The sequence below is a fragment of the Coturnix japonica genome, chromosome 4, assembly GCF_054131305.1.
Source record: "Coturnix japonica strain WE chromosome 4, WE-NBRP24, whole genome shotgun sequence".
NCBI classification, from domain to species: Eukaryota; Metazoa; Chordata; class Aves; order Galliformes; family Phasianidae; genus Coturnix; species Coturnix japonica.
In genome coordinates this window covers 9,200,142-9,227,002 of record NC_140666.1, presented here as the reverse complement: position 1 = coordinate 9,227,002, position 26,861 = coordinate 9,200,142, and the positions used below count along the sequence as shown (strand labels likewise).

At 50.9% G+C, this 26,861-nt stretch overlaps 1 long non-coding RNA gene across 2 annotated transcripts in view; it reads left to right on the top strand.

Moving 5' to 3' along the window:
* Positions 1-19,760, top strand: part of LOC107312636 (uncharacterized) — a 33,182-nt gene extending 13,422 nt beyond the window's left edge. The window contains exon 2 of one of the 2 annotated variants that reach the window (XR_001554526.3): positions 18,297-19,760. This is a non-coding gene — a long non-coding RNA (uncharacterized LOC107312636). Of the gene's footprint in view, positions 1-3,820; positions 6,102-18,296 lie in introns of those variants that run through there. The other variant, XR_014945075.1, reaches the window with a different exon arrangement.
* The last annotated feature ends 7,101 nt before the right edge of the window (positions 19,761-26,861 follow it).

Below are 26,861 nucleotides of genomic sequence, written 5' to 3'. Positions count from 1 at the left end.
CCTCTGTGCCTCATCCTCTGGCAGCAGCCGCCTGCCTTCCCAGCACAGACCTTGCTGCCCTCCTCAATTTCCTGCTAGCGCAAGCCTGGAAGTTCCCCTATTGGTACCAGCAAACTGCTTTGTACTCCGTAGATGGGAAAATATCTGTGAGACGGAAAAACACTTTGGAGGAAAAAAAAAAATGATTATACATTTTTTTTTTCTTTTTTTTTTTTTTTTTTTTCTGGTGGCAGTGTCAGTAAAAGCAACAGAAACAAACTCCTCTCCCAGTGCAGGGGCTGAGCTCACACCATCTGACAGTGTCTGCCTGCCTCCCAAAGTACTGTGCTGTGTGACAGCCAGGAGCTGGGGATGTTTTGGGACCAACTGGTGATGCACATCTCAGGCTGCCCCATCCCAGCTCTGATGGATCCCTGTCACTGTGGAAATGCAGTTTGGTACCCAGGGATGGGGTAGTAGAGCCATGAGGAGAGCAGCTGTGGCACATGGAGATGGCAGAGAGCAGAATATAGCACTGCTCTGCAACACCCGATAGGGAGAATGAGGACAAAAAGAGAGGAGCAAAGAAGGAGAAAACTGAGAGCATTCATTGCAGCGTGACATGTGACTAAGTGCTGGCTTGGGCAGCCTCAGGACTGAGCTTCTTAGGCTTCAAGAGCCGAAAACAAAGGATGGGAGGAAGAGGAACTTGTGTCCTGATAAACACGAGGTTGAAAAGGTGGGAGGTCGAGGGATTCAGGCTCTGGGAGCTTTCTCAAACCGTAAATTTTCAATAGCAGTACTGAATCCAGGAAACCCAAACCAACTTCCAGTGATACATTATCTTGGGAGCAGACAGGGTCAGTTCCCAGCCTCCTCCCTGTTCCCACCTTGCCTTCGTCGCAGCAGCAGTCTGTGCTCACACAGCTGTGCATGTGAGCTGTGTCACAGTGCTTGGGTCGGGTTGGGATGTGCTGGGCTGAGCCACCAAACAGCAGGGTAACAAGCTTAGAGATGATGAAGTGATGGTTTATTTTTGGCTTTCGCACAGCACTGGGCAGTGGCCCTGGGGCAGGTCATGTACGCTGCTGGGTGAGCAGAGGAGGCTCTGGTGGTTGCCCAGCAACATGGCAGAGTGGCAAGATCAGCCCAGGCCCCTCCAATTCTGTGGTTCCACCCAGGCAGAGCAATGAAGGAAGGGGACAGACAGTGAGCTCCATCCCTGCATGCACCACAACAGAAAAGCTGCTTGGGAACCAATGGGAGCAGCTGTTGGCCCTGCAGCCCTGAGCTGGGAACTGGTAGTGCTGGGTTCATCCCCACTGCTCTGGCTCTTGGTGACCTGAGAGGAAAACCGTGTCACCCATCACTGCCCTCACCAAAGCTCCTGCATGATGCTACACAGCTCAGCCCTGTGCTGTTTGTGTTGCTTAAACAGTGAGCAGACCAGGGTGAGAATCCCACTGCAGAAGTCACCTGATGTTCCCTGCACTTTGTTCCCCTGCATCTCATGCTCTTTTTGCATTTGCTTTCCATGGCTTCTTGACAGTGAGTTCTCTGGCAGGAGCATGCACGGAAACAGCTCATTTAAAATGTAATCTGGCCCAAGAACTAGTTATTGAAATTATTTGATGAATAATTTAGGATAACAATTAAAGTCAAGAAAGCCATAAATAGCTCATGAGCAATTCATGAACCGGAAGAGAGGCTAAAGTTTGCCTGATAAGTGATTTGCCACCCATTAGTCAGCCCGCTATGAGCTGGGATGGGCTGGCTGGGAGGAACACAGCTGTGGTTGCACTAACGCAGCTTTGTGCTCCCCAGGCACGGAGACAGGAGTATGCTGGTACCTTGGTGCAATGGGTGGCACCTTGCTGTAACACCCTGCAAATGGTGATCAGGCCTGCACCATGCCCTGGCTGCTTCAAGCCCTTTGCTGGCCATTCCTATCCCTGCCTGCTCTGCTGCTGCCTCCTTTCTCCCTGGGGCACCCGGACAGCAAATGCAGCAACAACAATAACAGAATTAAGTTTTATTTAAGTTGAAATGAACTGTTTCCTGGCTGCTGAAATGACCCATTCTGCCTCTTCCCCTCTGAAAAAAAAAAAAAAAGAAAGAAAGAAAGAAAGAAAGAAAAGAAAACCCCCAAAAAACAGAAAAAAGAAAACCCCAACCCGTGTTCATTTTAGATCAAACAAAGTGCTTTGCTCAAAATGAAACAAAATGTTTCAATTCCCATTTGGGTCATTTTTAGTGAAAGAAACGAAGGACGAGTGAGCTTTCATAGCAGTGTGATTCAAAGGTTCCATGTTCACATGCTGTGCTTTTTCCAGGCAGTTTGAGGATCCCTTCCCAGTGCTTCCCCCCTCCCTGGGTGTCCCAACACTGAGGGGTGCAGGCAGGGGTGAGGACGGCCTCAGCCCACCCCACACAAACCTCCCATCCCAGCAGAGCTGCACCATGAATTGTTTCTGGAGAAAACCAGCAGCGTTCCCACCACAGCATCATCCCAGCTCCTGCTAATGGGAATGGGACGGGGTTTGCTGGAGGGAGTTTTCTGCTTTTCCCCAGGCTGCTCACAACTGCCTGGTAGATCCCTCTCAGCTGCACAGAGGAACGTTCCCCCAGAGAGGGGGTTGGGATGCGGCTTGAAGTGGAGCGTATATGTTTTAAAGGGATGGTCATGATGTGGGATAGGGATGGGATGTGTGTGCCCCCAGAGCACAGTACTGGCTGTGGCTGGGACCTTGGTGCTCTGCAGGCCTTCCTTCCTTCCTCAGGGGAGTTCTGTATTAAATCCCCCAATAAGCAGAATGTGTCTCTAAATTAAAAAGCAGGGCCTGCACCAGCAAATCTTTGCCAGATGTCTTTGTCCCAATTAAGGAGGAAGAAGTGGGAGAGAAGAGGCAATTAATTGGCTGAGAATGGTGGAGGTGCAGCAGGGAGTGAGTGTGACCTCATCCCCGGGTGTGAAGAAGCCCTCGAGACCATCCTGGGGGAGCTGTATCACATTCCCTCTCCCCAGTGCTTCTCCCTGTCCCCAGTGCCCCATATCCCTTGTCCCACAGCTGAGATATATCATAGCAGATGGAGACAGCACTGCTGGACCTCAGTTTCCCCAGCTGTAGCCTACAGGTGCTAACAGACACTGGGACTGAGGTGACACCACCAGCAGCAAAGCCCATGGCAGGGAGCACGCAGCCTGAGAGAGGAGCACTCTGGGATGGGGCTGATGGCCAAAGCTTTAGCAGAAAGCTGGCAGTGCTGCCTGGAGTGGATATAGACCACAACATTTCAGCTTTCCCAACTTTTCCTGTTTGTGGTACATCTCTTCCAAGGTGAGCAACAGAAATCTTTGATGAGCATTTGATTTTCCTGTCTATTTCAATGCTCTCGCCCTGACATGGCACTTAAAGCATCCATATCATCCCAGCGATGCTGAGGCATTAGCACACCTCATGGTCATGCAGTGGGTGGCTGATTGGGTATCCAAACAGGCTCTGTGCCCACCAGCACGTGGGTCATTGTCTCCCATAGGGCTGTCCGACCCCTCCCTTGTGCTTTCAGGGGCTGAGCAGTGCCTGTCTCCTGTCCCCTGTTCCCCATCCCAGGCAGGGGCTCAGTCCCCTCAGTGGCAGCCAGCAGCCGACACGTGCACAGGCATTTCCAGGGTAAGGGTTTATGCAGATTTATGTTAAAATATTCCTGTGTCTTCACTCCACATTTATTTTTATTGATTTGCAAATGCAAACCTTTGTTCTGCGCGCAGACCGTAAGCCTGACAGTTTGTCAGTAACTTCAGATGGAACATTTTAATATCTTCTTTCTCTCTTTCCCCCAGCCCCCAACCCCTCCTGCAGGCAGCTCCCCCTGGCACTGGGGAAACATGAGACCATCTCAGTGCCATCCCCTGCATCCCAGGACCATCCCTGCTCACCGTCTCTTCCCTACACACACTCTACCTCCCACTCCCTGGCTGTGTCCACTGTGCTGAGCTGCCTCCTGCCAGGGGCTGTGTACAGAGAGAAATCTGGGAGCCCATCAATGGAACCCTCACTGCCATCCTGATGGCTGCTCAGCTGGCTTCCCGCCTGTCTCTTGAAATGGATGTATTCAAAGCAAATGCAGAAATTGCCATTCAGAGCCAGATTTGTACTGAAGGCGACATTTCCAACATATATTTATATGTAGTTTAGGTTCTGTCTGGAGGGGACTTGGGGAACATCACTAGAAATGCCAAGTGCTGACATGTGAGGTAGGAAATAGCCTGGTGACACGGTGGCATTTACCTGCAAGAGGCTGTGGCAGCGCTGAGCAGCATCGTGTGGCTGCCTCAACCCCGGGCAGTGCATCTGGGGGGGTGCTCAGGGAAGGACAGTGAGGAGGGAGCTCCTGGCACGGCAGTGCTCCCATGCCCTGCAGAACCCAGCCCTGCAGTTGGGCCAGCTCCATCAGCCTGTTCCTGCGCCATCAAAGCTCCTCAGCCGGCCGGCAGCCTGGATGCATCCACTTAATGGAGTGCTGCGAGATACATCCTTGCCGCGTTACCTCATTATTTACAGGACGGGGCTGCGTGCCGGGCTGCCTGCCTGCATCCCCCACTGCAGGCTGAGAGAGGGCAGCCCCATAGGCACAGCACCGTGACCCCAGTGCCCCACATTACAAAGCCATCCACCACGACTGTGTTTAGAAACTTTAAACGAAAGCATTTAAATCCAAAATGAGGAATTTACACTCGTTTTTACTTTTTTTTTTTTTTTTTTTTTTTTTTTTCCCTGCCTGATTGCTGTATTTTTCTGTAAAATTGGGCTGATGGCAGTGTTAGCCAGCTGCATACTGGCACCACCAACATGAATGCTTTGGGGTAGAGGAAGAAAAACAACAACTGCCAAGCAGCAAGCACATACGAGGGGATGGGGAGGGGTGGCTCAGAACTCCGTGGGGCCTTTGCTCTTCAGGGGCTTCCTGGACCTCTCCTGGTGTTTGCAGAGGGCTCAGCAATGAGGTGCAGGCCGTGGCTTTCTGATCAGTGTTTCATCACATACATAGAGCATCTCCTCAGCTGGGAGAAGGCAGATGTTCCTCCTCAGCCACCAGCTTCTTTGGGCCTAATGCAGGTAGAACATCTATCAGTGGAGTCGCCATGTATGCCTTCAGACCTGGGAGCACAGATGGGTGCTGTTGGCCTGTCCTCCCTCTGTGTCCAAAGGGAAGCATGGAGCAGAATCAGAGGAGCAACATCCCAAGAGCATCATCAGAGGAACAGCATCACTGGAGCAGCATCAGAGAAGCTGCATCTCAGGAGCTGCCTCGGTTCTTGCTGCTCTCCTTCAGTACACTGAAGCAAGCCCTTGCACAAGTCCAGGCAACCAGCCCCAAAGGAGCCACGCTGCACATGGAGGGCTGAGGACTTCTGCTTCCCCAGAGCCCTAAATCTGCCCTTCACCTTCAGCTGGTCACTGGGGCTGAACTGTCCTTGGTGGAGATGCAATACTTTGGAGATCCCAGACAAGTGGGGCTGTGGGGCAACCTGCAGGATGTCACTGCGACTACCAGCCTAAGCGGGATCCTTTGATAACCATTAACAACACATGTGGCTGCTGAGTGCTGTTCGGGTGGCAGGAATAGCCAGACCTGGTGCTGCATGGCTGAGGCTGGAGTTGCAGGGAGCACTCTGCTCTCCATGCAGCAGATGCTTGGCCAGGCACAGTCCGTCTGATCCCCTAGGAGCAGGAGCTGCAGGAGGTGGGCAGGGATGCAGAGCAGGGCTCTGCTCTGTGTTGCAATGGGAAGGTCTGTGTGGCCTCCAGCCCTGCTCCTCACATGCCAAAGGGGAGGGCATGTAACAGAGTTTTCCAGTCAAATTCACTTTGCTGCTAGTAGAGTTAAGATATGCTCCCTTTGCTAGTCCTGTCAAAGCCTCCTGTCTGTCCGTGTATATATCTATCTATCTATACACATACACGCCGTTCATCACACCAGAATCCAAGTGACCTGGAGTAGCACAGTACAAACATTGTAGATCCTATATAAACAGAGGTTATATATATTTTCCTCATTTATTCCTCTCCGGCAGAAAAGTGGCCTCTTTCACAAGGAAAAATAAACGAACACAATGGCAATCCTGAGTTCAGCAAGTGTTTCCTAGCAGATTTTAACCATGTTAAGTTAGGTGGTTGTAAACAGACTGACAGCACGCCTCCCAACCTTTGAAATTCCTTACAGTCAGTTTCCTGTCTCAAATTCACACCATAGCATTTCCACCGGGGCCTTAAATTAATGCCCGGCTGGGGTGCATAATTACCAGCTCCCTAATGGGCCAAAACATCCTGGAGGGCTGAAGTTTCCTTTTTGATTTGTGGCTCTGAGTCGGAGTTGCAATTACCAAATTGATTTTAAATGCAGCCTTTGCTGACAGACTATTGGCAACCGGCATCTCAGAGTCTTCAGCCATTCATAAAAAAGGAGGAAGCCCTTGATGAATATACCTTGATCTGCAGCTGCTGTTTATTTAATACAATTTATGGGCAATGGTATTAGGTTTTATCAGGGAGCTGCAGCTTTGGAAACGTTGCTTTGGCAGAAGTGGTTGAGTTGAAAAGTTGGGTCATTGCTGTGAGCTTCTGGAATCACTTTCTCACATGAAGACCTCCCCACTCTGCTTTGCTCTGCTCTCCTTTCCTTGACTGCCATGTCCCACAGCCTGGCCTGGGCAATGGGGCCGTGCTTGCTTCTTCCTCCCAGCTCCATGGCCAGTGTCTGATCCCTGGGTGCAACAAATCCATTTATCTCCAAATGTTCAGCTTCCAGCACAATGGAGCCGGGACCTTCTAGGGAGGTTCTGCAGGGTGATCCTCTCAATATGATGAGGATTTACTGCCTTGGTGTCACTTTTTCAGTGTGATCTAAGAGAAGGATGAGAAACAAGTAGAAGGAACTGGAGCCTTCCAAGCTTGGAAGGTGAGCCCCAGAGATAGGCAGGAGGGGTAGGAAAGCATTATCATCTCTTCTGTTGTGCAAGTGGGACAGCTTGCTGGAAGTGGGAGCTGTGAGGCTGCACGCAGAGAACTGTGGGGCACAGTCCCCAAAAGATGTAAAAAGTGGAAGAGCACAGTCACCATGACCAGCCCAGCAAGATGAACAGCATCACCACTCTGCAAATCCATCTGCATGTCCGTCCGTCCATCCATCCATCCATCCATCCATCCATCCATCCATCCATCCATCCATCCATCCATCCATCACACAGGGCATCAGCAACCCCCAGGAAAGAGGAACTCTAAAAGTGCCCCTCCATTGGACTGAAAGCTCTAGGAGCTGGCATCCCCCAGCCTTCAGCTGAGAGCTTGAAGCAGTCACAAGATAACTATGAGGTCCTGCGAGACTATGTGCTTCCAGACAATGCCACGTTGCAGTGGAAAAACTAAGCTATGGCCTGAAGCAGTGATGGAGCACCTGGTGGGAAGGCAAGGCTGACCCAGGGGAGCTCAGATGCATGCAATGTACCTAAGTGATGGAAGGGATGGAGCCAGGATCTACCCCTTCCCAGGCCTTATTTAAGGGTTGGCAGTGGATGTAAGGGTATCTTGCTAAAGGTCCCTGCCTACCTCAGGCCTCCCAGAGGTGAGCAATTTTTTTTCCTTTTGTTTCTGTGTCCACTGCTACTGCTTTCAGGCTTATCCTCTTCTGTTGCAGCCTAGACTTTGCCACTCTGCTATTATTGCTGTACTTTCCATCACATTACGGCATTAAATTCATAAGCTGAGTGCTTGCCATCTCTCCATTCCTGTCCAACACTAACCTTGCATCCATCCTTCCTTGAACCTACACATCTCTGCAGAGTCTGAGTTCTCCAGCACCCAGTCAGAGTTCTTTAGCCTTAGGGTCATCCTGGTGCTGAGTGGACATTCATGCAGAACTGAGCCACAAGAGTTCTCTCCCTCTATTTAGTACCATAATGTTAAATGTTTTTTTATTTTTTTTATTTATTTTTTTTTTTTAGGGGGGGTGGGGGGGGGGTGTTGATCTGAACACCTTTCTACAGTGGCTTCACTTTTTACTTTGGAGACTCTGATTTTGGTTACCCATCTGCAGGAAGGTTGACAGGGTTTATCTTGCCTTCAGCCAGCAATGGAAGCTGCTGATTAAGACAGAAAATATGATGGATCTTAGGAGTTCACTGTTATCAGCTGCTCCCTTTCTTATCTGGAGATGGGAGGATAGATGACCCTGCTGGCATCCAGCTGGGCTCGGACATTTGGAATCATCCAGGGTGACTTGGGTGGGGGTCAGAGCCTGGAGGAAGGGGGATGTTAGGGGATCCCCAGAGAATTGCAGGATCTGTCTGGATCAGTGTGTAAGGCTGGGGAGGATAGTGATGGTTGAAGCAGAGAAGTTGCCTTGATGGCAGGAAGAGAGATTGAGGGCAGGGTTGGGGGCACTGGAGCAGATAGGGATAAAACCCATTTTCCCATGAGTAGTACAAAGTGTTGTTCTGCTCTGGTCTTCCCTGACCTGTGGCATACCTGCCAGTGTTTCAGGAGGGATAGGTGTCCTGAGCTCTACTCTGTGTTTGGGGTCCCTTCTCCTGCAGCCATGGCTTGGGGTGGTGGTAGGAGCAGCTGAGGGTCCATGCTGCCCCTTTGTTAGGGTGAGAATTCCAGGTGAAGGGTGTCTGCAGGGTCAGGCAGCCTGGGGAAAGGTGTGGGAGAGGCTGGTTGATAGGGGAGCAAATAGTTTGTCTGCCTCTTTGGAAAAGTACCTGGTCTGTTTTGTTTCCTAGATTAGTGATGAAGGATAAGGATTTGGGAGAAAGGGAGGGAGAGCTGCAGTTAATCCACTGATTAACCTGAGGAGAGATAGGCAAAGGCTAAATCAAAACATAAGGGTGAAAGAAAGAAGCCAGCATCACCTGCCCCAGCCACAACACAGAACTGTCATGGCCCAGCCCAGGAGTAACTGCCCATGGGGAGCCAGGGGAAGGGTTGAGAACAACGGGAAGGGCCAGGGGAGAGCACAGATGGAAGGGTGCAGGGTCTATGTCCTGCAGGAAAACACAGAGGCTGGCCTCTGTCTTGCTGGGCCCATGTGCTTAAGGTTGAGGACCCAGGGGGATGTTGCTTGGAAGTGACACAAGTGGAAGTAGGATGTGTTCTGGGGATCATAGTGGTAGCTCCTGCTCTCACACCTAGATGCTGTGATGTTTTCCAACTTGTGGGGGGAAAAAAGGAGGACATAGGCAAAGGATTAACCCTGCAACAGCTATGGGCAGGATGTCCTGCCCCAAAGCTGTCCAGCCAGGGCTCCTAAGCCTCACTCTGGGCTGCTGAGAAGCTGCATTTGCAGGACACACCCTTTAAATAGGGATGAGACAAATCCTGCACTATACAAACTGAACGCATCTGATTTGGGAGGCATTTGGAAACAAATCTGAATGCTGGGGATCAGGTCTTATGTCAGCATGGAGGGGTGGGAGGATGGGAGATAAGGGCATATCCCATTTTGTGGGATCTGGCACAGCTTGGGCTGCTTAAAGCCACAGTGTGTGACTTGGGTTCATTGTTGCCATAAGCAAAGTTCTCCCTTTCCTTTCAGAGCAGGGGCCTGGCAGCACCATGTGCTCTGTGGGTAGCCCTGATGCTGCAGGTCCCTGCAGGGGGGCTCTTTGCGTGCCATGGTTATGAGCGCATGGATCAGGACTGAAGTTCAGGACACACAGTGTCAGCTCAATGGCCAGGAGTCCTGACTGCCTTCTGGACAAGGCTACCAAAGCTCTGTGGCCACATGGGGCTGCTCTGCTGGTGTCCTCAGAGCACACTGGGGGTGGCTCTGCCCTCATGTCCCACTGCCCAGAGCTCACATGTGTCCGAAAGGAGGGGGTGGGAGGGTGGGGGGGAATTAACATGTGCAGAATCCATCCTAAATCAACTCATCCTCTTCTCCCCCTATTGTGTTGCCACATATAATTGCTAGCACATTGCTGTCCAGTATGTGGGAACTTGTGTGAGATGTGTGCTGCAGCACTGCTGTGTGGCACAGCCTGAGTTGTGTGGTGCTGCTCTGGGAAATATCTCAGGGCTCTGCACTGGACTGGGGTGTGATTGCACAGTGTGGGTGCTGCTGTGTGCAACTCATGGGTGCTCACATTTCTGCTTTGGTTGCTATCATTACCACGTATTCACAAGGCACCAGGCTGTGCATTTCTTGGAGAGGTATTTATACACCAGCAGCGTGTCATGCTTTGCATTAGTCTGGCCAAATTACTACTTCAAAGCTCTCATATTCGGAGGGGGCTCCCGTCTCTCCCTGGCTGAGGAGCAGCCACAGGTCTGAAAGGTTTCTTATTTATTTTTTTCAGCATGGAGCTGAGGAACCGCTTTCCATCTGGAACCATGCGGAATTTCTGCATTTGAGATATTTAACCTGACTTTAATTTGAGTCGAAACGTCTGATATTTCTGATAGTAATACCATGTCGGGGGTGGGGAGGACCGGCAGCGCTCCCCTCACCAGCCCCAGCCAGTCCCTGTTAAGTGATTCCTGGCATGCGAGCGGCAGACGGGACCAGAGCCTGATCAGATCTGGGCAGCCGCCGGGCGGTGGCAGTGCGAGGGGGTCGGGAGAAACCCAATCGCTCCCACTGCTTCCTCCAGCCCCGTCCCTGCGCTGCCCTGGGGAAGTGCTGCTGGGGGTTGCCAGGGTCCTGCGGGCTCTTCCCCTCGCCCCCCAACCCTCCTTTTCTTTTTTGTTTTGAAATGCCACTGTTGCAAAACCTAAACTTAAAGTGCCCCCATACTGCGGCCCCTTCTTTACGCCTCATTGTTGTCATAGAAGAAAGCCTTACATGAAGAGACACCATGTCACTGCAAATGGGATTTTCTGACTCTGCCACAGACTCTGAGGACGGCTCTGTAATCCCAATGCAGGCCCTGAGACCAGGACTGTCCCTTGTCCTGCAGTGGGCTCGGATGGTGCAGGGTATGAGAAAATCCCCTCCTTCCGCACTGTGCCCATTAGGATGGGCAGTGAGCGTTGGCTGTGCTGGAGCAAAAGATCCCAATGGATCAGGGCCAATGCTCAGGCACCAAAGTGGGGCTCATTGCATGAGTATTTGGGGAAGTGAGGACAGAGATGCAGACCAAAGTCAGGATGGGACTGCAGTGGTGGGGAAGGACCTCCAGCCTGCAAAGTAGGGGTTTGTGGGGCTGCTTCATGGCTCAGGCATTAAAACCTCCCTGGGTTGTTATAATCTGTGTTAGATTTAAACTGTGCAATAAATGCTTCAGTTTATTGATGCCAGACTGCAGACAATTACAGCTGAAGTCACCAATGGATTAGTGCGTGATGAGAGCCCAAATGGCTCAGGAAGAGATGCTGGGGTGGTGAGGAGGTGGGGGCTGCATGCTGCTGTCCCACCCTGGGATCATCAGGCCTCTCCTGATGTGGAGAGTGGAGACCTGACCCAGAAATAATGCAATGCAGTTTGTTTGGTTCCTGCAGAGCAAGCAGCCTGTTCTTCATGGGATACGTGGAGCAAAACCTGCCTGATATGAGAGTTGCTGTGTCCCTATCACCCTGAGCCAGTGGGATGGGGGAGATCTCAAGTGTCCTGTGCTCTGCATCAACATCAGCTGCTGAATTCTCCCCCTTCAGTTTGCTTTTGCAGCATGCACTCCAAAGCAGTGGGGTTTCTGCTCCTTTTCCTCCACTCTTTTTGGTCTGGGAATGTACTGGGGCAACATGATGGGGGCAAGGACTGTTCTGGCCAGCAGATGTTCCTGGCAGGTAGGGGCAGGATGGGCTGCTGACTGCCAGGACTACACATAGGGGCTGGTTCCTTGCCCCTTCCACGGGCATTTCTTCTGCCACATGTGAGTTCTGCAGTTTCCAAGGACAGCCTGTGCTGGCCACAGGCCTGACAAGCCCCTGGCAGGATGGCGGCCACCCATAACTCTGTGTACTCTGTGCCCACGTGTGTCAGCTTGTGGTGCAAACAACTGGGGGGGAAAAAAAGATTTTCTAAGATCTGTCTCTCTGGAAAAGAAAGAATCAACAGGAGAAAGAGCCCATTGCCATATGCAGAATCAAGCCTCCCTCCCCAAAGCCACAAGGACTCCTCCTGCATGACATCCTAGTTGGATGACTCACGGGTCTGGGGCTGAAGCAGAGAAGCAGTACCATAGGTGGACACTGGGGGATTTTGCATCTCCACACAAGTCCAAAATGGCCTGTGAGCCATGCAGTAGCTGGTACACGAGCCCAGCAGATGTGGTCTATGGGGCAGACTCCCGCTGGGCTGTAGAGCTTTCTGGCTTCCTTTAATCCAGGACAGCATTCCCTGCTCTGTATTCTGCTCCACCTGGAGTGTCCATGTATCTACTGGCCTGGCTAAAAGGTAGGCTGGGGTAGGAAGCGAGTGTCAGAACCAGAAGGATGCAAAAAAAAAAAACCCCTGCATTTCCAGGGCCCCCACCATGGGAGGATTAGTGTAAAACCCACAGATTTCCAATATTTTCCTGACCCAAAGTGCTGACTTTGTTTTGCTGTGATTTATGGGATCCTGTTACTCGCTCTCTGTGAGTAGCGAGACGATCGCTGGGGATTTATTAAGAAACTTTCACAAGTCCCAGAACTCCGTCAGATTTCTTTGCATGAGTAATAATTTGCCTAAAAATTGGGAAGAGGAGGCAACTTGCTTGCTCCCTGCTGGTGGCCATGTTGGTGGAAGGGCACGTTGCCCTGGCCATCAACCCCTGTGCTGAGCTGAAGCCAATGCTCTGCAAATACCCCAATGCTGAGCTTCTTCTTTCTCAGCTATTCTGTGTGGGGGACCAATGGGTCTGCTACCAGAAAATCAAGTCCAGGTGACAACAGTTTCCTTGCCCCCGCTGGATGTGCTCTGCTCGCCGATGACAGCATTGGTCCTCAGTCCAGATCAGGGCTGGTACACAGCCGATTTCCCACCACCTTCAGCTCCAAATAAACACCAAACAGATTTGCATTGAAACAACATTAAGGAGCAATCCAAACCACTAGGGGAAGGAAATTCTTTTTTTACTTATTTTTATTTATTTATTTATTTTTTAAATTCAGACAGAGCTTTTTTTGGTATGAGTCCTGGCAAACAAACGGCTGAGATCAGGTCCCAATTAGGCTCTTTTGGCCTCTGCGAGCGATGAGAAATGACCTAGCTGATTTCATTCCTTTCCCTGAGCCCCTTACAGAAAGCTTTTGCAATCCTGAGGTCTGGGGTTGAGATGTCACGTGCTGAATTTCAATTTGCTGCTGCCCACATGGCAGTGATGGCTGTAAACCAACCCTGTGCCCCCACCCCAGGCCACAGCAGGTTCCCATGGCTGGGATTCCGAACTCAGCTCAGTGGGGCTGAGCCGGGCTGCTCCAAGCCTCAGAGAGCTCCAGGGATGCTCTGGGAGCTGAGGTGGGTGCCTGGTAGCTGCTTTCCTCCTCCATCAGCACTAAACCAGGCTGCATGCCCAGAGATATTAGTATCGATATCAGTATCCCATAGCCACTTAGTGGTTTTAATGAGTCTGTCACATACTTCGTTTCTCCAGGAAATGGACCCTTGGCATGGCCCTCACTAAAAGTTACCTGGGCTAAGATTAGCATCCCACAGACAAGGTCCTTTTTTTAGTCCCTTTCCACTCCTAACTGCAGAATACAGTTGCTTTTAAATAGCGGCTGCAGAAGGGATGGCACTCTCCTGGTATCTAGATCGACTCCACGGGAAGGAAAGTGAAGGCAACTGGATGAAAGGTGCCTGAGAAAGGAGGATCTGAGGGCTCGGTGCTAACCAAACCTTACCAGTGTGTCCACGCTCTATGCAGAGATGGTGGCTGCCCACGGCACACAGCCCCATCCACACACCATGCCAGGAAATGCTGCAAGCATATCGCAGATTCCTACTGGCACAACAGGCCAAAGAAAGGCTACAAAATAAATAATCACTTTCATCTGAACTGCAGCAGAAGAGGCAATAAAATGAAATGAAAGCACTGAGCAAAGCTGTTGTGTCTAACAGGAATCCTGACCCCTGATCTCAGCTCCCCTCTTTTATGTTTTTCTGACTTCAGCACTATTGTGGGCAGATGCCTTTGAATATGATTTATTTGTTTGTCTTGGCATCCAAACAAGGAGTCCTGGGACCAGAAAATAGGATGGAGAGCCCACTTCCGAGTTCCCCCTCCCTTTCAGCCCCTCTTATACTGCCCCGAGTGCCTCGGAGAGGCTTTGTTACACAGCACAGAGGGAGGAGAGGAGTACGCAACAGTCGATAGCCCTAAAACAATGCACTGGGCTGGCCCCGGGCCTGAAGGGTTGGACTCCATTACTCCAACTGTCAGGGAAATGGGGCTGGACTCAGGAGAGGGGCGTGCTCTATCCAAGCCCATCAGTGCGCACACTTCGAGGGGCTGCTTTCTGCTCCTCTCCAACCCCCCCCAGCCCCCCCCCCCCATGCTGTGCTGCAGTGGGAGCAGAGGCACCATCCCGCAGTCCCCAAGGAGCTGGGCTGATGCTGAGCTCTGCAGCACTGAGCTGCTCAGCATCGAGTGGGACGAGCGCTGCTGCAGGCTTTGGCCATGCAATGCTATCAGAAAGGACTCCAAGAGCTTTTTGGTGCACGTCCAAATGTCTTTGTGTTTCCCAGCTATTTGCTGTTGGATTGCAGAGGACGATTTAAAGCCAGAGCCAACTACCTACCAGAATGAAACAGTTTCACAAATTGTAAGGCCAAAGAGACCATTAGATTACACAGTCCAACCTTCTGTACAAGATAGGCCAGCTCTACTCTGTCTCATTAGTGCCTTAATGCTTGCTGCAACTGCTTCCTTCTGCTGAGAGCCTCTTTCCCTTCCCAGCCCCAGTGGCCCCGCTGCTAGCTGGGCTGGGGGAACAAAGCCACCTCGAGCTGAGCCAAATGCTCTGCTCCATAACATCTCTGTGTGCAGTGCACTCTGCCGTGGGTCTTTCTCCCACCCTGGATGTTTCTCATGCTCATCACATGGCCCATTGCTGATAACTGGGGTGGAGATTGGCTCTGCAATGTGATTTGTGGACAGAATGAGCTTAGCGCAGTCAGAAGGTTTATGCTGTTTAACATCTAACTGCAAGGAAAACCTGGAGGCTTTGGGGAACTCGTGTTGGCTGCAAGGCGGTGGGGCAGTGCATCTCCCCACAACAAAGATGTGAGTCCGTTGGAGTGCCTCAGCATTGCTCAAACAAACTGCCCAACGCATATCAGCCCCAAGAGCAAGCCTGCAGCTGGAAGCTGTGCCACGGAGCTGGGAAATGTGTATTTATTTCTCTTCCTCCCTCCACATTGCATCCCCTCTCAGCTGAGGAACGTGACGCTGAATTTTCTGCCTAGAATATGCTGCTCTGTTTGAACAGGTTTTTCTATTCCCCAATCACTCACCATCTCTGCTGCACAAGATTTATTGACTTTTATTTATTTATTTAGACTCAGTCATTTTTCATTTGGGACAGAGCAATGTGCCGAGTGAAGACGGCCTGGGAAGCCCTCTGTGTGAGTCACGACCCTAAGCCTTTGAGCTGCCTTGTTTCCTTTGGTTTAATCTCGTGCCTGCAGTAAACACATCGCACAAAGCTCTGCTTGTTCAGGGACGGCCAGGGCTGGAGCTCCGTGGGGCCAGATAACAGGGCTGTGGGTTGGAAGGAGAGTGGGGCAGCTCTGTATTGTGGCTCAGGCTCCTCTCCCACTTCTCCAGCATCCTCCATGCCCCGGTGCTCTTGAGTTCCAGCTCTCCTTACGCTGTGGGCATGTTGGCCTACTTGAGGCATGGCAGATGAGGAATTCACACTCACAAGCTGTACCCGGTGCCGGTCATTCATAGCCCATATGGGAAACATGAGGGCTGGCTCCCCGAGCTGCAGTAGCTCTCCCAGCCTTTTCCTCCAGCTCTCAGCCATGCGTTTCCTTTCATGCTTGAGTGCCACCAGCAGCCTGCTGCTGAGCAGGGATGGTGAGGAGGCTGTGGGGCTGCAGGAGCCCTGCTATGTCCCATTCTTGGGGTAGCACTGAGGTGCTGGGGCTGGACCCATTGCTCCCGCTGTGCGTGGCTGCGCTCATGGCTCTCTCAGCTCCTGCAGCACTTGCCAGCCCCTTGCACAAGCCTCCAGTCAGCACACTCCACTCCCTTCTGTCAGAGCAGCTGCCGGTGGGACTCTTCCAAAATGGTTGGCTGTTGGCAAGGAGCTCGTGCTAAAGGATCCTGCTCCAGATGTACACAGCTGTGTGCATGCTGCTGCTGTGCCGGCCTCACGCTGTGCCAGGTTGACTATGGAGGAACACAGAGCAGGTCTGCTGGGCCGGTGCCACCTCCGTGCATCTGGTGGGGCTGTGGGGACAGAGCTACTGTGTGCATCCCCCCAGGTTTGCCTTTCCTGGTGCTGACTAAGTCCAGGCAGTGGGACAGCAGTATTTCCTTTGGCAGAGGAGTCTCTGGCCCAATTATCTCATTCTTACGTCACTTTTGTTTGTCTAAGCTAAGATTTCCCTGACTCCTTCTCACTCCAGCACTTCTGGTTTTGCCCTGGGTCTTGATGTGCAACTGTTTTCCCTCCATCAGGCACCTGTGGGTATGCACTGCCCTCCTCTTCCGCTCAGCACTGGAGCACTCAAAAGCCATAGAACTTTTGTGCACTGACCAAATCGCTGACCCTGCAGGGACTGTGCTGCAAAATGTCTTTCAAGTCTAATGCTCCAAGTGAATGTTCCCACTGATTCCAGCACAAACAGATTGAACCAAAAGCGACACACTTGTTGGAGACCAGGAGTGTTACCACAGAGTGTCTGCTGCAGACAGCCCTACCAGAAGGGAAGATGCTTTCATAGCACATCCCCCAAGGGCTGAATTCTGAGAGGTGTGGATGTCTCTATTGCCTCAGCAAATGCAGCACAAATCCCTCTGGATCTCTGCTATCTGTGCAACCACTTCCCCAGGAGCTTTGCAGAGCGCCAAGGGGTGCAATGCACAGCAGAGCTCTGCAAGGGAGTGCAAGTGGTATTGCCTTCTTCTCTCCCTGCATGAAATCGCTCCCTGCCATGCACCAAGCATCAAGACCTGTGCCTTCTGCTGCCAGCTGCCTGCACAGAGCACAGCCAGCAGAGCCCTGCCCAGTGAGAACAGCTCTGGGTGCAATGGGTGCGGGTGACCACGGGAAGTCCCAGCTGCTTCCTGTGGCTTCTCCTCCACCACAGCTTTGATCTATTTTGAACAAGAAGTGCTGAAATGCAGGGAACTGAATAGCTGGATGAGTGATGGGAGGCCAAGAGCAGTTCCTCCAGCCTCTTCAGCCAGTGACCAGACAGGACAGGAACCCATCCACTCCTGGACCCCTCCTGCATTCTTGCTACCCTCTAGCATCCCTTCTCCATGCCTGCTGCATCCCTTCTACAGCAGGAGGACAGCTGGTGGGGGAAGAGGGGGTAGAGGCGGGGAAAGGTCATCCCATTTCTCTACCTTGTCTCCTTGGCCAACTGGGGTGCATTTCTCCAAAGGCTTTTTTGGTTTAATCACATTAGAGAAGGATGTGTTTGTTTTTTCATCTCCGGTTGTTGTGTCCCTCAGGGCTCCGCCTGCAGCTCCTTTGTTTGTGAGCAAAAAACACTTCTCCAGCCCAAGCTTGGCTGAGAAATCCTGAAGCAGGTTGTAAATCTCAGTGGCTGGCCGATCGACACACACCTGCTGGCTGCTGCCGTGCAGCTGGGGAGAGGGAGAAAGGGGGAAACTTTTTTCCTTTTAATGAAACTAGCATGATTCTCATTCAGATTTTCAAAAGAAATTGCATTATTGAAAACTGAGAGGCAGTGGCAGCCATCAGTTGTGGCCTTCCCACCTCTTCAAAGACCGGCAGCCAGGGCCATGTCCCATTCGCCTCTATGGGCAACACCAAATCTGAACAGTGAGGAGGAGGACTGGGGTCCTTTATGGTGCAGGGGGGATAAGCGGGAGCTGCACATGGGGGATGTGTGCAGGAGGAGCCCATGTGGCAACGCTCCCTGCCTGGGTGGTGGGTCCATGGGGGTTTCTGGGGGCTAATGGGACCACAGCAAAGGAAAACAGAGCTCACAGCAGCTGTGGGAGAGTACTTTGGGGTGGCTTTGGGCTGAGTGGTTGTTTGTGACCACCCTAAACAAAAGGAAAATTGGGCTTTTTTCATTTTTTCTTTTTTTTCTTTTTTTTTTTTAATTGTGTGGGGATAAAGCCCTACTACAGCAGTAGGAATAGGTTTCAAACAAAAGAATTGTATTTAATTGACATCTTTCTGCCACAGGAAAGGAAAAGAAATTGGTGCCGAATTGCAGACCCTAATAAAAGCCCTGTTCTTGGGAGTGATTCATTAACTTTACTAGGAGCGCGTTTAAAAAATAATTTAAGAAAAGAAAGAAAAAAAAGAAAAAAGGGCCAAGATTTCCTGTGCCTGCCTGTAATATTAAACCTGCTTAAGCTACAAGGAGACGCCTGTGGATGTAATTGCACGTTTCCAAAAGCCTGCGTCCGCACAGCCGACTCCAAACGGCCTCCGAAGCTCCAGCGGTTTCCCCAGCTGCAGAAGGGGCAGGAAAGGGGGGAAGAATCTGATGGGCAGGCAATTCTGTCCCTTTTTATTTTCCCGGTGTGTGCGTAGGACATAAAGCCATTCCTTCACCCGCCACTCTCTTTCCTGGATGAGGATTAAAACAAGAAATGGCCACAGCCCATCTGCTCGGCGGTCTCGGCACACAGGCTGCCTGCTACAGCTGAAGTTCTTCCCCTCAAGCGCTGCCACCTGGGGCTGCTGCAGTTTGTTGGACATCCCTATCCTGGGTTAATGAGAGCAGAGCAATTAAGAGGCTGTGATGGCTATGGATGTGGGTCTCCGGTCAGGTCTCAGTTCCCAGTTGGAGCTGAGTGATTCCCTTCTGGTGGGGGAGGAATGTTTCAACAAAACTTGCCTTTTTCTTTTTTTTTTCTTTTTTTTTTTTTTTTTTTTGGAAAATGCTGATGCATGGAAATCAAAACCTTTTGTGGAAACACAGTGTTTCAAATGAAAATTTAGTTAGGGAGGATTTCCTCGAGTCCAAGATGGAATTTCTCATCAAAACAGGGGAGAAAGGCTCCAAAACACTCTCTTCCCTATTCCCAGGCCCTCCAGAGCTGCCACCACTGCTGTCCCCACCTTGTCCTGGCACACAGGGATGGGGATGCATCCTGGTTGTGCTGGGCCTCCTCCGTGTACTGCCCAGCTTCCACCTGGCTGCACAACAGAACTCAGCCAAATCACTGGAGGGGAAAAAGAAGCTGTTGACACCCCACAGTCAGCGATGAGAGAGATAAATAGATCTCTTCCCATGAGAAGTGGGATAGAAAGCAAGAGGTTAGCAGGTGTGGTGCTGCGTCACTTCTGTTCATGTGATCACACCCAAAAGATGAGAGGCACACCAACCATTTGGTTCTCCCCTTACCCTGGCTGCCATCTCATCCCATCACATCTCCCCGCTGAGCCCCACAGCTGTCTGTGCTGTACCATCACCCCGTGTGTCCCCACCTGCTCCTGTAACCCCCACATGCACCGCTGGCCCTGGGATCCTTCTATGGGAACACTCCGATTCCATCTCATTTGGGGCAGATTCCCACAGAATCAAAGTGTGTATCTCTGCAAGCAAAGCTGCTTCTTGGAAGATGTTGAGCATCTGCTCCACGTCATGGAAGAGCAAGAGCTTCTCAAGAGGATAAAATAAATATAATTGGAAATTGAGTTGTTTTCTTTTTTTAATAGCAGTACATGGTGTTTTCTTGTACCCTTGCTCTCAGCCATGGCTGTACCATGTGGACTGGATTGTTTCCTCAGCTTCTGCCCGAGGCAGACACCAAACATGGGAAATTTCAGCCCGATTGATTTGAGTCTGGCAAAGTTCTGCTCAAGTGACTGCAGAGCCTCCTGATGGGAAGTGTCAGGAAAACTTCATCTTAAGTGGTGGTACCACAGAAAAGATTGTGCTCTAACCCCTGGAAAGTTGGCATGGCAGCACAGCATGTTCTTCCCCCATCGCCACACACCCTCCTTCACATTTCTGCCTTGCAGAATTTGTGCCTTTTTGTTGCATTGTTTCACTCATTTTCTCTTTTTTTTTTTTTTTTCTTTTTCTTTTTCTTTTTTCCTGTTTGGGTTTCTGGCTCTTATGGCTGCTTGGCTGGAGAGAGGCATGCCAAGGTTTAGATGACAAATCGTCCTGCAGCATCTGCTAGCAACTGATAAGACAGAGACTGATAAAGCCCCATTTGCTGCTCCCACTGGACAGGGGGAAGACACCGCTGGCTGGGGAGGGGGGGACCTTCCCACCCTCAGAATCCAGAAGCCTCACATTGAGGAGCCAAGGCTGATCTCCAGCCAAGTGCCCCAAATTGGAAAATCAGGCCCAGGGCTTGGGAGCCTCATTCAGCCTCTGCCTTTGAGTGTGGTGTTTTCTTTCCAGGCTGTTGACTATTTCACAAGGTTAAACACATATGTAAAGCAAACCACAATCCCAACCAGTCATTCTGCCTTGAATAAGTATCTGCAGTTTTTTGGAAGAGATAACAATGCTGTCTTTGTTTCCTCCTTGCTTCCCTCCCTCCCTACCTCTCTTCTTTCATTCCCTCTCTCCAAGCATGTTAGCCATGCTAGCAACAGCATTTCATCCCACAAACAATCAGGGAAATGGGGCCGAGCACGTGGGTAGGGTGGCAGGAAGGCAGGAGCCATTCTTAACCAAAAAGGAGGGAGCTATGTGCTGAGCACAAGGTGCCACCGTCCCCACTGCTCAAGTGTGGTGCACAGAGATGAAGTGAGAGCTGCTGTGTTGTGGGGCTTTGGGGCATATGAGAATCCTCATGTGTGTGGAAGCAGATAGATAATAGTGATACTAACATGTATTACTGGATTAAATGCCAAATGGACTTTCAGAGAATGGAATTGTAGCATGAGTAGCATAAGGAAACATGCCACATTGTTTTGAGGGCTCCCTCTCACCCCATCACCAGCTTCAACCAACACAGCACTGAGCCACCCCAGCACCAGCAGTCACTGGTTGCATCTCTGCCTAACTCTGCGTATCTGTTACATATAGAGTGGGAGAGATGTCTTGGTTCTGCTAGCTGCCAGAGACATAGAGACATTGTAGGAACATAGTAGGGAATATGGAATGCTGGTTCCTGTACCTAGAGGCATACACAGAGTCAGAGCATCATAGAACGTCTTTGGGTTGGAAGGGACATCAAAGCCCAGCTGGTTGCAAGTGGGCAAAGTGCCACCCACCAGAGCAGGCTCTAAATGGATTCTGGTCCATGCCAAGAGCAAAAGGAGGATCAAACCCCAGCACAGAAGTATCCCAGACAAAGGAGTTGTTTTTTTTTTTCATGAGAATTTAAGCCACAACTTCAGTAAGCCAAGAGCTGTGACTTTGGTCTGAGATCAATCCATCTGTTCCTGAAAGCAGCACCAATATTTCAGTGTGTGTCACTGAAAGAGATTTATGAATGTGTGATGCTCTTTCCTCTGGAGATGGGGCTGAAGCATCGGTCATCACTCCCAGCATGCTGCATGGAGCTCGGCCCCAAGGCCCTGCATTGCTGTGAGCACACTGCCCATAAATCCTGCCTGCCCTGCCCCCCCTCCGCCCCTCTTATCTGAGGCCCAGATTCCTCCAGTATCAGCATTGGCCCAAAGGGAGAGGCCCTGGCTATAGGCCTGGCAGATAAAGTGTTGACAGGGAACATCCAGAGGGGCGTGGTGGACCTCAACACCCTCTGGCAGAGTGCGAACCAAATGGAGCCAGGGATTTCCCAACCAGCTGCCTGCCACGAGCCATGGCCACTGGGGGCAGGACGGGAGTGCAGGGGTCAGCAGATGCTATAGCCCATGGTTGGCCCTTACCTCCCTGCTGGAGACCCTCTGCAGGGACCCTCCTCTGCCTGCCCCTCTGTGAGTGCCCAGTGGATAGCTGTGCATCAGCTTTGCTCTGTCACGAGCTGGCTTTCTGTTAAAGCATTGGACAAGGAGCTTTCCGCTGGATAAAAGTCAGACTGAGTCACATTGCAGCTGTTTTCTCCATGCACACTCTCCATTTTACACGACAGAAAAAAAAAATAAATAGTTAATTCTTTTTGGTTTTTCATGTACTTGTTTGATTGGTGCTCATTAGCAGGCTCTGATATCACTGACATCAGTTGCCTGTAGCTAGACCCAATGATTTTCTCTTATCAAAACAAACTATTGGTACATGATGAAAGAATTTTATCAGAATTCTTATTTTGTGGAGAATTTTAGCTTTGTATGGAAATCCAGAATAAATATCAGCGTTGTTTATAGGCTGAAAGCCAGTGTGTGTCCAGCCATGGTGTATCTGTTCCTTTATAGAACAATATTCCCATGGCATTGGTCAGCAGTGTTGTGGCCAGATCTAATGCAGAGATGCATTAATTAGCTGCAATACAAACCCCAGTGACCCAAATTTATGTGGCAAATAAACACACAGCTTGAAAGTGAATAGATCTGTTCGTTTTGATGCAATAGAAAAATTGGAGTGGGATCAGCCTGGTTGAATTTCTGTTGTAGATGCAACACACACCCAGCTCTGGGCAACCCTCGTGGGATGTGCACACAGGGCAGGATATCACAAACCATTTATTCTCCAAAAGAGAAGTGGTGCATCGGCACAGGAGCACAAGGAGTAGTTGGTTCACTTGGAGGTGTCCCATAACAGCATGAGCTGCAATGTGGCACAGAGGGTGATGGGCATGGAACTGTGGGTGGGGTGGAGATCTGGGAGGGCTTTTCCAGCCTGAATGATTCTGTGGCTCTGTGGTTCTGTGGCATGGGGTGGCTGTGGTGGGAGCTGTCCCATGGCTTTCACTACAGCAGGGATGGTCACAGGCAGGCTGGGGACAGGTGGGCTCGGTCCATAGGGTTGTGCTGCACAGGGATGGGGCGTTAATCCCACAGCTGAAGAAGTGCCTGGTGCTTTATTTATTAGAAAAGGACATATTTCTATTTCTTGCTTCTCTGAAGGAAAAGGAATTAAAAAAAAGAGTGAGAGCAAAAAGCCTCTTAGTCTCATTAAAGTCAAATGTTCCCACTTAGGATAAACAGAAGGTTTTTCACCCAGCACTTACAGGAAACAGCAGGCAGCCACAGTGCCTGCATGGCCCCCCAGCCCTACTCTGCCTCCCAGTGTGCCCCCCAGCACCCCCAGCTCTGGGACAGGGGCAAGAATGAAGGCAGCGCTCTGGAGTGTTGGTTATAACCTACCTCTATGGGGCATAAAAATAAGCGTTGTTTTAAAAAGCAAACAAGCAAACACATGTTCAGCCTGGTTAAATGCAAACTCCCCACGTTGCTATTTATTGTTTCTTCTAAAGCAATGTTCAGGGGCATCTTTGAGGTTGAAAGGGTTCCCTGTGTTCAGCTTTGTAGCAGCGCAGAGCAAGAGACAGCTTTCGCTGGAGATCAGACACAGCAAATAAGAGTAACAAGAAAGAATGAAGGGTAGGAAGACAAAGGAAGCAGTAACAGGGCGGTGTGTTTGCTCATGCCAGCTATGTACACATCAAGAGGGGCTCGAACGTCCGCTGGTTTAGCAGCTTTGAAACTTCCCTGTAAATCCAGCTTTGAGTGAGAATAAAATGGAAATAAATAAAAGGGTTTCAATTAGAACAGCTTTACCACTCCCCTCCTTAATGTTTCTATCCAAGAGCTCTCTGCAGGCAGGAATATTTCTGCTGCGTGCCTCGTACCCGCATACATACACAGCTGTGCTGTGAAATCCAGAAGTGACACCACCTCCAATTTCACTCTGAAGTGTGATGATGGTCAGGAAAGATTTTACAAGAGGGGAAAGAAGCTCTGTCAGATACAGGAGCTCCTGCTTTCACTCTGCTCCCAGCAGTGCTGCTGGGTGATGGTGCGCCCTGATCACAGCTTGCACTGGCATTGCAGTGCCCAGCCCCTGCCTGGGTCCATGTCTGACCGTGGAGCTGTTCAGTCCCTCCCCCTTTCATCCCATTGTTTGAAAAACAAACAAACACAGAATCATTGTAGTTATTTTGTTTTCTTGCTCATGCTTCATGGCTGGTGAATGCTTTTCAGAGCATAGCAGAAGAAAGATTCCTGTCCCTGGTTCAGTGGGGGTGCTCAGCCAGCATATGGCCCATGGGGATCTGCCTATGTGCTCCTATTGCAGTCTCCCCCCCAACCCCGATGCAGGTCTTTCCTTCCTATCAGTGACCCAGCAGCCCATGAATGCCCTTTTGGCCCCTCCTCACATAGAAGCAGAGCTATGGACTGTATCAGCCATTTTCCAGCACTTATCCTCACCTCCCGGGCACAGTTTCTGACTCAGAGCCCAGCCTGGGGCTGTGTCTCCCTCCATAGCTCCCAGGTGTGACCTTGTCTCTCCACCTGCATCCAGGCTGTTATCTCCTCATGACTTGGTTCTTGACACATCCTTTTCTCAAGCCGTAACTAATGTGAGGGCAGCCTGCTCATATCCCTCCAGAAGGCTGTTACTGAGATAATTCTTCTGGCCCCTCACTGGGACTGCAGCCAACCATAGCTTTCCTCTTCCTCACTGAATTCACCTTTTCACTCCCATCCCCAAAGGTGTTTGTCTTCGTCTATCAGACCCTCTGAGAGCCAACTTCCCCCATCACTCTCTCAGTCAGAACTGCAGGGTCAGCTCTGCCTCTTCCAACCTGTGATAAGCAGCTTTTATCATGCACTACCTGCAGTTTCAAACAGATCTGCGTTTCTTCATCTTTCCTTGGATGGGGAACACTCCTGGAGATATCTGATGGTGCTCCCCCAGCTCCCTCACTAACAGCTGCTCTGCAGCACTGGCTGCAGAGTGTGGGTGTAGAGCTGCCTGGCTGCTGTGTCTATGGTATCAGAGCTGGACCCCTTCTGGCCCCCTCCAGGTCTCCTCCAGGTCCCCTCCTGGCTCCCACCTTGTGCTTACACTGGAGGAATCCAAGGACACTGGATGACTTTTGCTTTGGGCATCCCCTGGGGCAGGGCTCCCTCAGTGTGTGATGGAGATGTGTGTTGTGATCACACAGATAATACTGACAATAATTAACACAACACCCTGGGCAACAGCAGGGAAACTACAGTGCTTGGTACTGAGGGTTTGGTTTGGAGAATGTCCTTTTAGACAACAGAGTGGGCATTCAATTGTCACCCATGTTGCACAGCAAGGCTGTGAAGCAGTAACACCTCCAGTGTTATTTGTGTGGTGAATGTGACCGTGTCACCCAGCTCAGCATTGCTGAAGGACAGCTTTGCACCTCTTGGTGCTGTGTGGCAGTAGATGCCTGCAGCAAAGCTCTGTGCCTGTGCAGAAAGACATTGACACATGTGAGGCCATGGGCTTTGAGGCAGAGCACAGAGCCTCCCCATGCCCAGTGCCCTGACAGCCATAAGCACCAAGCAGTGACTTCTTCTACAGACTGCCTTTTTTATCAAGGGAGTTGTATGCACTCAGATTTTAAGGATGCTCCTCCAGGAAGGGAAATATAGATAAAAAATGTCCTTCCCTTTCCCCGCATCTGGCTCCAGGACAGTCCATAGAGCAGCTGTTGCTAAAGGCAGTGACCTGAACACACCAACCTCTGGATCTCACAGCACATACAGGGAGGTAGGAGCCAAGCTCTGCCCTGTGCTGCCATCCTGGGGCTGCACCCAGAGGAGCTGTGGATCCCATGGGTCCTGGTAGGGGACAGTGGGTTCCAGGCCACAACAGGACCCTCCATGCACAGCAGGGCCCAGCAAAGCACACCCTTCCTCAGGGCATATCCCAAGCAGTGTTTCAATGGACACAGACATCCTCTGGATATTCTCTCGCTGTTCTCTGACTTCTGAAGCTTTCATTCACTAAAGCTTTCCTGATCCCGGATTATCTCACTCAGGGATCAGCCTCTCTCACCGTGAGCAAGGATCCTGTGTGCTCATGGAAGGAATGCTGCTCTCTGACTCCCAGACACCCCACGCCTGTTCTTGTCAGACAAGGGAAGCCCCAGCTGAACACGCTAGATATAGCTCTGAAACACCGGCAATAGGAGGCCTGATGGAAAGCAGAGTCGTAACAACTCAGCACACGTCGATGGGTAGGCAGAGCAGCCTCACGCAGTGGTCCTCAGGCTGTGGAGAAGAGCTGATATAAATGGGAAAGCCATTGGAATTAGCATAACAAACCCAAGGGCACAGCCTGCCGCTCTCCCGCAGAGCACGGTGCCTATTCCCTGAGCCACCCAGTGATTTCCCTCGGACTCTCCCTGGAGTAAGTCACTGCTAAGTATGAATAATTGGTCTGGCACGCAGCCTTCGGGGCACGGGTGATGGATGGACTTTAACTTTCTCAAGTGAGCCGAGACTCAGACTGGCTGAAATGAGAAAGGTGCTGACTTTCCTCCCTCACCTGCAATTGAAATGGAAATGAAACTGTTTTCGAGATAATGCAGCCAGCTTCATTCTCATTTCTACTACATGCTCTGTCTGCACAGTGCATGCACCCTGCACACATTTCAGGCATCTGCCTCATAGGAAACGTTCCCAATTATCTGCTCTCTCTGCCTGCCCCATTCCTCATAATGTGACTCACTCAGACGGTTACAGGAGCTGCTCCCAGAGGAAGTCAGAACGTTTTCAGAGGGATGCCTTTTCCTCAAAACCTGCTGCAGGGCTGGGCTGAGCTCCTGGGGCTTTAGATCCACCTAACGCCATCATGAAACCTTCCAGTGTGCACTGAATCAGAAAGGTCTGCAGAGCATCTTCCTCACCCCGCACCCATCTGAAGGCAATTCTCCCTGAAGGAAATGTCACTGC